Source organism: Cuculus canorus, chromosome 15, assembly GCF_017976375.1.
Source record: "Cuculus canorus isolate bCucCan1 chromosome 15, bCucCan1.pri, whole genome shotgun sequence".
NCBI classification, from domain to species: Eukaryota; Metazoa; Chordata; class Aves; order Cuculiformes; family Cuculidae; genus Cuculus; species Cuculus canorus.
The window spans coordinates 9,746,333-9,760,820 of record NC_071415.1 but is presented as its reverse complement, the minus strand read 5'-3'; the positions used below and the strand labels follow the sequence as shown (position 1 = coordinate 9,760,820).

General features: G+C 51.2%; 1 protein-coding gene across 1 annotated transcript in view; it reads left to right on the top strand.

Annotated features, from left to right (window-relative positions):
* Positions 1-3,513: 3,513 nt before the first annotated feature.
* EPN2 (epsin 2) overlaps positions 3,514-14,488 on the top strand; it is a 59,620-nt gene continuing 48,645 nt past the window's right edge. Inside the window, exon 1 of the mRNA XM_054080698.1 lies at positions 3,514-3,532. The gene's annotated coding sequence lies outside the window, so the exon portion shown is untranslated. The remainder of the gene's footprint in view (positions 3,533-14,488) is intronic.

The window sequence follows — 14,488 nt, the reverse complement described above, 5'->3', positions numbered from 1 at the left end:
GGTCACAGAAGTGTCCCCAGGACTTGGCAGAGCAGAAGGGTTCAGGAGTGGAGCAGGATTGTGTCCTGCCAGCAGATGGCAGCAGTATCCAGGGGGACACTGGGAACACTGGGGACTGGGGACAGCGCCACATGCCCCTCTCCTCCCTCTCTAATGAAGCAGGCATGCCCCTCTCTGTTCTGCCATCTCCTACATCATATCCCACATCCTGTTCCCTCACTCCGATCCTGCCCTGGCTGAGGTCCCTGCCCAGGGGCCAGGTCCCTTCTGCTCACTTGTGGCTCACTGTCCCTGGATGCTGGCGGGGTGCCTGTGGCCACTGCAGGGGGGACAGCAGCACCTGCATCCCAGGAGTGAGCCAGGCTGGATGCCTGAGCGCCTATAGCCCCATTTCTGAGTTAGGAGCCAAATGTTCCTGCATCCAGACAGTTTTTGAGTAACCCATCCCATCTCCCTGCCCCAGACTGGGGTGGGGTGTCCAGATCTTAGGAGGGCAGCAGATCCAGTGTGGTGGTTGGTACCCATGCAGCATCATGCTGCCTCCAGGAAACCCCCTGAAGGGGCCATGAGCATCCTGGAACTGCAAAACTGAGATGCCTGTCACCTCCTGTCCTCCAGGGGCTTCATTCCCTGGGAAAATCCACCTGCTTGCTCACGAGCAGCCCTGAATCTGCCCCATCCCGTGCTCACCAGAGCCCCCAGGAAAAGCCAGGGATCCCCGAAGTGCCCGGCTGCCAGACATGAGGCTGTGCTGCAGAGCCCTGCAAGGCTCAGTCCGGGAGCCAAGGGCTGACTAACTGCCGGCCTGAGACATCCAAGAAACAGCAAAACAAGTTGTTTTTTACCCCATCTTCCCTCTTGTGCCTTGTCAAGTAGCCATATTTTGTGCAGCACACGCTGTACTGGAGCAGGGAAGAGCCTGTCCCTGCCGTGCCAGCTGTGAGCGGTGGGTGCTGAGCCAACGCCTGGCAGGATGCAATCCTGGAGGGTCCTTACCCCCAGCCTTGTGCCCTGAGTGTCCCTGGTGTTCAGCAGGACCTGGAAGGTGCCGTGTAGTTACTTGGGTGTAGCGAGCTGCTTGGTGCTGCATGCTGTGAGCATCAACCTGGCTTACAAGGTGGTCCCAAGGGCCATGGAGATGCAGTGGCCAACACAAGGGTGCCCAGCAGTGGGTGGGAGGGAGCCAACCCAAGGAGTTCACCCTTTCCTGGGTTTGTCCACCAGCTCACGCTGCCTCTCCCTCCAAACAGAGGAGTTTTGTGACCCTGAGGACAGGCAGAGGAGGGTGTATCCGGCCCTGGCATCACCCTTTCCCCTCTGTACAGCTGCCCCTGGGTGTCAGAGTGGGTGCTGGGAGCTGCCTGGAGCTCCTGCCGCCTCCCAGGTTGCCCAATCTGCTGAGCTGGTTTCATCAACATCCTGTGTTTACCTGGCTGCAAAATCCCCACGCAGCAAGGGAGGAAGGGGAGGGAGGGGAGCCTCTTCCCCTTCCGCTATGGGCCTGGGGAGCTTTGTTAAGGAGGTGATCCCGGGCTCCCCAGCTCCTCTCCAGACGCTGCCTTCTGTGGCTCCTTGCTGTGCTGTGGCCCAAAGTGGCACCTGGGGAAGGGTGGGAGAGGTGGGGGGTGTCTGAAGCCTGGCTTTGCCTCCTGTGGCAGGGCTGTAAGCCGGGCTTGGACGGCAGTGGGGCGGGTGACGATGCGAGCTGGCTCACACTGTAGACCCCGGTGTGCACAGGAGCTTTGCTCGTGGCACTGAGCGGAGAGAGAAATGGGTCCTCCTCTTCAAGGACCACAGCTCCCAGTGCCCAGCAGTGCAGCACACCCCGACACACACCCCAATACACACTGTGCTTCTCCTTGCAAAAGGAAACCCACAGCACGACACCGCGCTGAGCGAGCCGTAAAAGGGGCTGCTGCAACACTCCAGGCAGTTTTCCCAAGAAGAACCCCCCAAGCCTGTTTGTTTCCAACTCTGTTCCCAGCAGCTGCCCACGAGTGGTCATGAAAGGCGTACGTCAGGCTGGCGGTGGTGGCTGCCGTGCTCTCCTCACTCCCACGCGCAGCCTGTGCAGCGGGTGTGGGACAACTCCTCTTGCCTCATCGGGAAGGCAGCCTCGGTGCTGCTGACTCAGCACTGCTGGGTGTGTGTTTGGCTGGGGATGGAGCTGGAAAGATGAGGTGATGGGGAGGAAAGGGGAGGGGAGATCAGGTAGAGAAGGGAGGAGAACTGGTGATCCATCACAGTGGCCAACAGCTGACCCTGGAGACCAGAAGAAATGCTCTGCGCTGGCACAGTGAGTGGGGCCGGGATGGGAACACTGAGCCCAGGCTGCTTGTTGGGAACCAGCAGCGCTGGGCACGGGGTGACGGGGCAGCGCGGGGCTGGGAGTGGCTGTAGGGATTCAGCCCAGCTTTAAGCTCACACCTGGGATGCTGCACGTGGATAAAGACAGGCACACGGGTCGGCAGGCGGTGCTGCTGGTGCATGCATTGTGCAGAGGCATCACAGCACCCATAGGTGATGAGGATGAGGACAGACCCATGCCCCCGGCATGGGATGCGTTTGGGATTGTGTGTCTCTTGAGGAAGCAGCTGCCATGCCCCAAACAGAGAGGAAGCAACATCCTGGGCCAGAAAACACCACATTGGTGCCCGTGAACAGGATTTCAGAGTCAGGACATTCCCTCTGGAGCAGAGACTGTGTCCGTGACTCCTAAGCATTGAACTTGTCCTTGTGCGTAGCCTACTTCTCTACAAAGCCCAGCCCACACCAAAGAGCTTGTGTCACTGTTTACACCCTGGTGTAACTGAGTATAGGGTATGAGTGGCACTGGTAGGATCAGACCCTTCCAAACCCTTCCTCGTCCCAGAGTGCCACCAGGAAAGCATTTACAGAGTGGCAGCCAGCAGACCCCAAACCAGGTTGCCACACATGGTCCAACACAGCAAGTCGGCCCTTGAGGCACTGGTGGGGCCTCCAGCCATGGAGCCACATCTCCTTGGGGTCAGCACAGCTGGTTGGGGTTGGTATTAGTGTTTCTGGGCTAGTGAACCAGAGTGGGTCCTGCTGGCCTGTGATGTAGGTGAGATGGGAAGCAGGACTGTGCTCCCCAGCTTCTGTAGGGGAAGCTCAAGTATGGGGTGTTTGTGGTGGGACCTCATTTTTGGCGCTTGGGCCTGTTACTGATGATGGTTGTGGTAAAGGACTGAAAATCTCCAAGTCTTAGATGTGAAATTCAACCCAAATCTGCAGAAAAGGGTCACTGAGGAGAAAGGTCATCCCAAACAGCCTCATGGAGGGGGTGTACAGCCTTGGGTGGTGGCCAGGGGCAGCCTCCTGGGGACAGGCCAGACATTGTTTTGGTGGAGGAAGGAGAGTCCAGACACAACGAGCAGCAGCCTTAGAGGCACTGACACTGAACGCTTCCAACAGGGCTCCCAGGACGGATGCAAGCAGTGCCAGTGCCTGCCTCTGGGGACAGGAGCTGCCTATGATTTCATTCAGGGAAGTGGCTGCAGTGGAGGCTCAGGTGAGGATCATTTGTAGACATGTTAACTGTTAATGAGTTAATCATCACGGCCAGCAACAGCTGAAGGCTATTCTTCTCCCTGGGACCTAGAAAAGGGGGTGGAGGCCACTGCCTAGCTTTGGGCTGATAAAGAAGGGTTCAGTTCTGCTGTGGTCTTGGAGGGGTTGCTGGGATCCTGCTGTTCTCTGGGATGGTTCCTCTTGGAAGCCTGGGAAGCTCCAAGAGCAGAAGGTGAGGTGTCCTCCCTCCTAGCTGGCTGTGATTTCTCTATGTGTCACCTGGAGAAGATGGAAGCATGCAGCTTTACCTGGATCATGTACTCAATGCCTGGCTAGAAGCAGATCTTGCTGTGTGCTGGTCCTTGGGGTCTGTCCTGGGACCTTACTGTGGTCACTAGGGGTAACTGAGCCCTGATGGGTGCTCTTGTCAAAGTCTAACTATGTTCTGCTACAAGCTGTGTGTGGAATGTTTTCTATTGAACCTGTTGAGTGCTGTTCTGGAAGCATCTGAGGATGCTTCTGGGGTGAGAAGCTGCTGTGGCATCTGGCCTCCAATCTTCATCTGTGGTGTTGGGCTGCCTGTGTGTGTTATGGGGAAGGTGAGGTTCCCATACCAAAGTTACGTGGGCAGACTGGTGCTGCAGCACGTATGGGAGCTGGGGTTTCTCTGCCATCTTTTGTAGGTCCTGAGGAGCCATTCCCATGCAGTCGAGGCTGGAAACTCACCGTGCTGCCTGCTGAGAGCACAGCACTGAAGCAGAAAGGGCCACATCACTGCTTTGATTTGTATGGGAAAGAAATCAGAAGGGTCCCTTTAACTGGAAGCTCTAAAGAAATTGGGCTGGGAGGCATGAGGTTTGGGTGTGGAGGCTGTTTGCTGTCAGTGTTTGCCATGGAGGAAGGCTCCTTGCCCTGAGCAGGCAGCACAGGGTGGCAGAAGCAACCACCCATGAGCAGGGGATCTCTGTGGTTCCCAAAGGGCTCATTTTAGGGGATCCATGGGTTTGATCACACCCAGAGATAGCCCAGCGCTTGAACAGATTCTGAGAAGCTCCCCCTCAGCAACGGCATCTGTTATTTTTCTAGGATTTAAAAAGAAAAAGCCAACTAGGAGCCCTGCGACATGTGCGTAGGTGAGGGGACCATGCTGTCGCTGCCATGACTCACTGGGGAGGTCTGTGATTTCCGAGAACAAAAATGATGTAGGGAGAGATTGTGAATGATTGCTTGCGGAGGGGGTGGCTGAACTCCCCACCAGTGAAGCAGTTGAATTTCAGTTCCTCCTTAGGGCTGGCTTGTTAACAAAGAAGTTATTAATAACCAATTAAGCCAGAGTGCATGTCATGCCTTCCTCTGGAAGTGTGGCAAGAGTGTCCGTGGTTCCTCCTTTGGCCACGGGGGTGCGAGGACCTGATCCGTTTGGACAAATTCCTTGTTGCTGCAGGGATACCGTGGGGGGATGGATGCTGTCCAGGGGATGGATGCTTCCCAAGAAGGAATGTGGGGGACCACTGCTGTAGAGGTGACATGGGACTCCGTGTTTGGCCTCCTTTGGCTGAGGTCACGGTGCCGAGGGAAGCGGGTGTGCAAAGAGGAGCCCTGTGTGGCAGATTTTCAGTCAGTGCCAGGGCAGATGGTGTGAATCAGCTGTGGGACAGCCCAGGGCAGTGGGCCAGCAGCTAGAGGGTGGGGGTTTGCTTGCCCGCCGCTTCCGCAGGCTGAGGATGTGTGTGCTGCTGCATCCCGGCCAGGCTGGCGATGTGCCGGGCAGCGGGAAGGAGGCAGGCAGCCTCCTGGAGAAGAGCCTGCCGGGATAATTCATGGAGCGCCAGATGCGCTGCAAAACCTGAGAGAATCCGGGCACTGTGCTCCTCCTGAGACTGCCTATTCAGGAGGGAGATGGGGAAGACAAGAGGGAGGAAGCGGAGGGAAGATGAAGCACTGAAGCCCTCTGTATCTGGCTGGCGATGGGTGCGGGTGCAGCTGCAGGTTCACCGGCTGCTCCGCAGCTTCCTGTGGAGAGGCAGGAGATGGACTTGGGAGTCCCTCTGGGCTCCCAAAGCCTCCGGCTTTGCTTTCACTCTGATTTATTCCTGCTGCCACAGTGTCCGGTGCTGCCTTTCTTTCCTATAAAGCTGGGCCTTGAGGTAGGTTCTCTGAAGCCTTATATAGGGTTGAGCCGTTCCTCGTAGGTAGAACCTCTCTTCCCTTCCCAGCTACTCATCTTCAGGAAACATTTAGAGATGAAGTTGCTGTGAAAGCTCTGCCAGCCTGTTGTCAGCTGGGTCTTAAATGATCAAACAGCCTCAAAGATTATGAGGGGGAATCCGTGCATGTGTCTTTGCCCATCCCTACCCACACAGTTCTGCTGCATCTGCTTTCTCTTCTTTAGAAAACACAGCTAAACAAAGCTGCTGCTGTTTCTTTGGTGGCACAGCATCCTCTTATGCTATTTTTTCTCCATTGTGCTTTCGCCTGTGCAAGGCAAGAAGAAAAGAATGAGCAAAGATTTTTTTTTCTTTTTTCAGGAGGCCCCAATAAAACTGATGGATTCTTCTCCGGGGCTGTGTTGGATTGTGATTTCTGACACATCAGCTGTGGAAAATCCAGTGCAATTGCACTAAAACCTCTCCAGATAGCCACCTGGGTAAATGAGCCCAGGATCTGGCCTGACTATTTTAAAGGAAAACCACCCAGGGGACAGCTCAGGCATGCATGCTCTTGCTTTCTGCCTCTCTTAGCAAATGCTACACGCAACACTCCTACAAGGCAATTTTTCAGTTTAAATGCAAACTCGAGGCATTGCTTTCTTTAGAAACGTTCCTGCAGTGCTGGAAACAGCAGCATTTGTTTCAGTGGAAGAGTTCATGAGATGCCCAGGAAATTGGGGGCCTGGGCCATCTCCCCGTGATGCTGATGGGAAAGGAACAGCGTGGCTGGGCTCATAGGTCAAGAGATGTAAAACACTAACATTAGTACAGGTGTAAAACCCATTCACATGTACATATGGCACATGCACATATATAGACAAACTTATAATTGCATTTATAATAGCAAAGTACATAACAAAACACAGCTATGTCTGTGCTTCTTTCAGCAAGCAGCTGAAATGCAGATTCATTGTCTTCCTTCCCTTCTTCCTTCCCCCTCTTTCCCTTCTCAGGCTGAAAGAGGAACTGGTTTTTTGGTTTTGCTGGTTTTGGGTCTTTGCTGGGGAGCTGTGGCTGACTGGCAGTCTTGGTCACTACCGGCTTTGCAAGTCCAAGCTTGTGGAGCTAACGATGGGGTGGCAGCAGGATGTAATGCTGTGTTATAACCACATGATGTCTTGTCATATTAATGTTATGTGATGATGTCCTGCTGCGCTGGAGAAGCATTTGGGAGGAGGTTTTTGAATGCATCACACTGAATGGTCCTTGCAGGGATTGAGATTTCAGCCTCTCTGGGCTTGCCTGGGAGCAGGGGGTTGGAGGCACCGCGAGACACCTGACTCCTTGCTATTAAGGCAAGAGTTTGATCTTGGGCAAGCTCCAGCTTCAAGCAGATCAGGTGGAGTGGAGGGCATTGTGCCGGAGAACAGGGCTGGCTGCTGCCCTTGCTAGCAATACTATGGAGGAAGGAGAGGCACCACGGTGTGGCTGGAGGAACTTGGGGAACCTGCGGAGCAGCAGGGGCAGCCAGTATTGAGTGCACTGGGTGCAAGGGGTTGTAGTCACTTCTGGGAGAGCCTCAAAAACAGCTTGGGAAAGGACTACAGCCCCTCTCCAGTCTGGACACTTGCATCTTCTTTGTCTGGAGACCAGACTCCAGGTTTGCAGCCCAAGCTGATACCTGCTTGCTGCTTCCTCAGCTGGGATCAGCAATGCAGCCTCCAGTGGTTTGCAGCTGCACTGCTCTGGCTCCCCAGGGCAGAGACATTTGCTGGTTCGGTACATCATTTCAGCATATGTTTAAATCTGCCTGTGTGGGATGGGCTTTGAGCACCCCTGCATGTCAGAGGCTTAAAAAGCGTGCCACCTGCCTTATAAGCCTTAGTAGAGGCTTTATAGCCTCGAGGGTGTAAACCAGGCTGGTTAATGGAGAATCAGGGCAAAGGCACACGGGGATGGAGCTTTTGGGAGAAACCTGAGAACAGCCTGTTCAGGAGAGCTTAGAATGCTGCACTTGGGCTGTGCTTTCAAAGATTGCGTACGTGCAGGTTTGAAGACTAGAGCTGGGAGCCAGCATGTAGAAGATAAGAGCATCCTGCCTAAAACCAAAGATGTCCAGTCCATAATCCCAACACCAGCAGAGCTGGTGGATGCCAGAAGATGCATCTTGGAAGTGGGTGAGCAGATGGATTTGCCTGTTATGTTCTCCTAGGATGCAGCAGTACAGAGCTTGGGCACCTCCCAGATCACAGCTATATCTGAGATGCACCTTGAAAAAGGCACCTATGAATGACAGCATCTCAAGTTTCCTGACTTACACGGGCTCTGATCTTAGGTCAAAACAGGAGGTCTTGCCCTGTCTAGAGGGAAAACACTGGAGTTAGACGTTTCTTTCTTGTGATAAGCAAGTGGAAGCTGGAAAAGCTGATGCAGACCCACTCTTCACAGCACACATGTGATGGACTGCCTAGAGAGCAAGGCGCACGGGGCATTTGTGTGGAAACATCTGCCAATTTTCTTTTGAGGGTCAGATTAGTGGCTCCGATGGAGGAAATCCTCTGCACAGCACAGCCTTGCCTTTCCGAGTGCTTAAGAACTTGCTGAATGTAAAGCACTGCTAAACTATGCAGGTGTCATGAGCTGTTCTTCCGGCCCACTAGTGACAGACGTGGGATTTTCAGTGCATCAGGCAGTTTAGGTTTATTTGGTTTTCACTGTTACTGGATTATTCAGCTTACACAGCTCACTGAAGGCCACTTTCGGGACTGCTAAAATCTATTGTGGCTGCACCGTGGTTTGTGCCCCCACCCCTGCGATGTGCTCTGAGTGACGTGCCAGCATAAAAAGAGGCTTCTTGAGGGACAGAGGAAACCTGCTATCTGTAGCAACTTGCTCTGCAGTTATTTTTGATTGAGGTTGAGACTGTTGTGGTTTGTGCCCCAGAAGAAGCAAGGCTGTGTGCAGCCAGTTCCCAGCAGTGCTGGTGTTTGCCTTTTAGCTCCTCTGATCACAGAGATGTTTGATTTCTAAAGATCAGAAAGGAATGGGTTTCTTTGACTTCTTCTAATGTTTGCAAGGTCAGGGAGCAATCCTGTATTTCTTCATGTCATTCAGTCCATAAGAATGTGGAAGCTTGTAGGAGTATTCATTACAGTCAATTATAACCTGCTTGACTAGTCGTGATGCTCTGAAACCCGCTGTTGTTGTAGAGGGACGTTTTTCTTCTACAAAGGAAGAGGTTTTGAGGAGCTCACAGAGCACCCGTTCAGTGGGACTGATCCATGGAGCAGCTTGGTTGGATAGTGTTAGAACTAGACATATTCCTGAGGAATTCTTGCCTTTGGTGCTGTGCAGTTTGTTTGCTTTGTGGATCCTTATGGCTTGTCGTGAATCTCTTCCAGCCCAACTGGTGAATTTTTTAATCTGCTTGTTGATTACACAGGAACCATGTATTTACAGCCCTGCACTGTAGTCTGATTTTTTTTGTTGCATTATGAAAACACCTGGGAAGCCCTGTTGAAGATGAAATGCTCTTTGTGTTGAGGCAGCAGCATCAAGCTTGGAGTCGCAACGGTGAATGCAGATGTGAAAGTTGTAACTGGATTTGTGAGCCTGGGAATGAGGGAAGTCAATTGCAGAAGTAGGAACCCGAAACCTAGAAACTGGGCCAAGTAATTAAGCGACTGCCTGGATGCTGTGTAAACAAATAGACAGCCCCCAGTTTTCATCTATCAAGGGGGAAAAACTAGCAGTTCATTTGTGATCATCAGTGATGGGCATCCAGCTGTAATCCAGGGAGATGCCAGCGCTTGGTTACCCATCTTGGTTTAGAGACAGAGCTCAAATTGCCTGTGGTTTCTAGTACTTGGTTTGCTGCAGGGGTCCCATCTTGCTGAGATGAATACTAAGAAATTTTGAGCTAGAAGTGGCTGTGGCCGAAGGTTGTGGCCATACAGGTTGGTTCCCCAGGTTATAAACAGATGTGGTCCCCCAGATAGCCTGTGCTGCTGGGCACTGCTGGCTGTCAGGTGCTCTGGCAGCAAAGAACACACAAAGGAAGCTCCTGATGCCCCAACTCTCCATGTTTATGAGCACCACATCAGTGTGATAACGCTGATTTTAGTCTTGGTACCCCTCATTCACCCCAGGTAAGTGGCAGATGAATTGCTGCACTTACTTCCTCTGGGCAAGCTGGTGCTTTTCTCAAGGGCCCTGAATTTTTATGCTTAAATGTGAAACTCTGAGCGTACTGTGGGCTCTGACAGCAGTTACCACTGTTTTGCTGCTTGGTTGTAGGTACGTTTCATTTTTCCCCTCCCTCTCCTATTAGTGTACAGAGTCTTTTCCCTTCCTGATCAGCCTAAATCGCTGTCCCAGCCCACCAGGAGGAGAGGACACCCCATTTCCAGATGATGCTTTAGAGCCAAGAGCACAGCTCCTCTTGCTTTCCTGATAATTTACTTATTGTGAGCCCCACAGGGTGGCTTCCCTCAAGGTGAGAAACAGCTGGGAGGAGTGAAGACAATCCCTGGGCATGTGAGATCCTTGTGCAATAACACAAGTCGCCCTGTGGCTTGGCTGCTGCTATGAAGTCTTGATGGGTCTGAGGATGGCCCTGGGGCAAAAGGGAGGGTCTGACTCTTTGGGTGACATTCTTTGAGTGGCTGTAGGAATGATGAAGAGGAACTTTGATGGGTGATGCTGTCCATCAGCTCCTTCCTGGCAGGAAGTCCTCTCATCATGGCAAGGAGGAAGTTGAGAGGGATAGTATGAACTGTACCAGCCACAAAGGGATCCTTGTCCTCCAGCACAGACTTACAGACTCCAACTTGGACACTTGCTTTGGGGAACCAATGGTAACACTAAATGAGCCCATTTTCACTGCAAATACTCTTGATTGAGTATGCCACTCAAAACTATGTAGAGAGTCCCAGTGGGTGAGTGTTCCCAGTGTGGGAACAGGCAGCAAAGCCAGGCTCTTCAGGTCAAATGTGCTGATTCTGTTATTAGACAAGAAAAACACCTCTTCTTTGGTCGATGGGGCCCTGCAGTGGTCCTGTCCCCTCCTTTCTGCTGATGTGGGTGCTCATCTGACCTTCTGATGAGCTGGTTCAGGGAGCTAAACTGGCTGAGAAGTTACCCTCCCCCCCGCAAAGTGATTAGTCTTCATCACAGATGGTATAAACTGGTGGTGGTAGGGAGGGAATGGGAATGGCAGGAACCACAACACCCTGACTTAGGTCAATTAAAGCTGTTGTGGAATTTCACCCTAAGGCTTCAGTGGGATTCAATGTAAGCAACGCAGTAGCTTTGGCTTCTCTATGTGGCATGGGGAGAAACTGCATCTACAGAGCAGTAAGGAGAAAGGAATGAGGCAAGTTGTCCACAGATGAGAATGGCTCTAACTTCTAAAGAAACACAACCCTTGGTAATTACTAGAACTAAGCACTTTTCAAAAGTCACTGCCTCTTGCACTGTCAGTGCATATTCATTTTGAGAAAGCCAGAATGTGCTGGGGTTGCATTCTCTCTCTCCTCTTTTCATGAATCTGCTAGCGTGTTCAGAAAAGGTCTGTTTTGAAAGCCCATAGTAGAGGTGTATTAATTTTGAACTTGTCAAAGAGAGCATTTGCATTGAAAACCTTTCTACAAGTCTGTCTGCATCACAAATGAAAGAAAAACCTCCATGCTTGCCGTAAGCATGCTCTGTTCTGACTAAATTTGGGTTGACTCCAGCTGAACTCAGGCACAGGCTTACTGGGCTGTACTGTTCCCTGTTCATTTTTCTGATTTTGCTTCCCAAAACCTGAATATGGTTATTTTTGTTCTCCTTGGCTTGTAGACAAATCCTGCATGGGTGGTAGGGCTGCAGGCACTGTGGATCCATGTGTCTAATCAAAGACAAGAGTTCATCTTAGACTTGGTGTATTTCAATGAAATAGTCAAAAATCCGGGAGGGAATAACATGGGGTGAACATCACTTTGTAGGAATCAACATATTCTGTATCACTGGCAGCAATGCTCATATGGCTTGGAAAATTCAGAAGAGGGCTTGTGGCTGTTGAGAAATGTCTTGCTGCTTTGGCTCTAAGGACAATAATGATTGCATTTGCCCAGATTCTCATCTAATTAGCAGACTTCCAAAATTGGGCACTTACAGGCTTATGTCCCTATTTACCCCATGTGGCTTCCCAGGGCAGCAGAGAAACATCAGTTCCCACTGGATTTGGTGTGAGTGGAGGACGCTTGTCCTGAGACATGAGGCAGATTCTTACCTGGGTACTTAATATAGACTTAAGTGCTGAACATCAAACACACCTTCATTAGATGATGCTAACCTCTATTTTTGAATTGATTCCTCTAAAGACCAGTAGGTTAGGAGTGGGAAGGAAAATGGTAATGGAGCAAAAATGACTGTGATTTAGAGATTGGATTGCATACAGCTAGAGCCATGCATCAGGATAATGAGATTCAGTCTTGTTTGGTTACAAGCACTGGAGACAGAAGCAGAAAATGTGATCCACCAAGCCAGCCCTCAGGAAATGAGAAACAATAGAGTGAGGAAATCAAATTTCAAACTGCACGGATATATTTATCAAGCTTTCCTTAGAAATTTTGCAGGGCCTCTTGGTGTTCTCCATGCAGCTTTTTTTTCAGTATTTTTTCGGTCAGCCGACATATGGCTGGAGGATTAGATCACTGCAAAGCACCGTTGTTTGTGACCTATTTGCTAATGCAGGGCTGGGGTCAGTGAGAAGAGACAAACGTACTTGTCATTGTTCAGTGCTTCCCAATTGCTGTTCCTGTTGTCGCTCACACCGTGGCCAGACATTTGGAACAAACTCATTAGCTAATTAGTGGTGTGCTCAGCCCCACGTGGCGGTAGTCGCTGTGTGGGCGATATTCACATCATGACTGTGGAACAGGCCCTCCTGTGGCTTTTTGGCAGCCGCTCTTTGCTAGGTTAGTTGGGAGGGCAGCCTTGTCTTTGCTGGGAGAGTCTCTTGCATACCAGACATCGCACTGCAGCACTGCTCATTATCCTCCTGCTCCTTGCCATGCAACAGCCCCTCTGCTCCCACTCACTCAATTTGTTGCTGCTGTCTCCTTTCTCCACATGGAATGCTCTGCTGCTGGTACAGCTATCGGGGAGGTGCCACAGCTATCGGCTTCTGATGCCTGACACGGCAAATACTGGCCTTGAACTCTGGCTCTGCCAACGCAGCTAAAATGTCGTGGGCTGGGAATGATTTGATAGTGGCTCAAGTCAACATTGAAGGTGTGGTAGTCTGCTCTGAGAGGGATGGGCAGCGTTCTATGCTAGCTCCCGCGTTTAATATCACAGGACAAATAGCAGTGACGCCCTATTGCTAATACGAAACAAGGGCCACAGATCCACTTCCATGAGACCCCTCTCACTGTGGGTGTCCCCAGGGAACCTCCAGAAGGGATCATCCCTTTGCAGCCTAGTCAAATCTGCTGGTGTAGTTATATCAATCGGGTACGTGACCAGTGTCCCAGGAACACCATGATTTAAGGTGCTAAGAAGGTTCTAATAAAATAAGTGTCATTTTGTTTGACTGGCTTGTTTTCTTCCACTAAGTGGCTTGATCTAGTTGCTAGAACATACAGGTGTAGTGATACAGGTGTGCACCTGCAGGAGCTTTTTGCTGGGGTCATTGGTCCGTACACTTATGTTGTGGACACCTGGATAGAGCTGGGAATGGAAAGGAAGTTCCCATCTGCTTCTGATTGTTGTCTGCCCAGACCTGGAAGGCAGGCCAAGCGATGCTGTTCCTCCCATTTTATTTTAACCAAGAGCTTTCTTCTTGCTCTTTAGAGCTGTCAACACCTAATCATTAGGATTAATGAGAGTGCACAGAAACATTAGGTTTCCATCACTGCCATTTTCTTCTAAAGAAGAAAAGAGGGAAGTATTCTTTCAGCTCCTGCTGATAGTGTCAGATGCATGCTGATACTTTACTTTTTTTCACCCAGAGTTTCATTCTGCCTGGCTCCAGGCTAACAGCTCAGCCAGTGTTGCAGCTCGTTGTGGAAGACTTGGCTTCCCAGCTACCAGATGGTATTCAAAGCATTTGAACTTGCAGTATTTCTAAAGAAATTGCTTTTAATGCAGCTTATTTGGTATCTTACTGCAGTCCTGGTTCTTCTGTACTTAAACCTGCCTCTGTCTCTGTTTGGGTCAGTGGGAATTTTGCTACTGAATCCATGAGAGAAAGGGCTGGGCTGTAAGTTTGCAGTGCTCAGCCTGACCTCCCTTCACTTGAAAATCAATCTCTCATAAACTGGAATTTTGCTCCGTTTCCTTTGTTTTGTTATGCTTTAGTAAAGCAAGATTCCTCAGGAATTTGGGTTTTTAAATGACCAGTAGCAGTTCCCGGAGCCAGCTGGAAGAGGAGCAGAGTCCTGTGAGCCAGCTTCTGCCCTGACCCCACCAACCCCAACCGTCTCCTGAACAGCCACGTCCCGTTTCCTTCAATTGTCTCCTGGTTTTACGATGGAAACAAATGTATCCAGGGAGAACTACCATGAGACCAGTAACCACCTCCATCCTGTGCTCCTGGAAATGGGTTTAGTCCATCTTACCAGGGGAGGGTGTCTGCTCCAATCCCCCCGGCGTGCTACCTCTGTGCTGGTGTCTCCACTGAGCTCCCCCTCTGATCCCCAAGTGTGGTGACCAGAAAGTTCCATCCCAAAGCGTCCCCCGATTCATAAATGCTGTTGTTTTGTGTTGGCATCTTGGTGGGAAGGGGAAAGGTGCAGTAACTGCACTGCCTGAAGCAATGT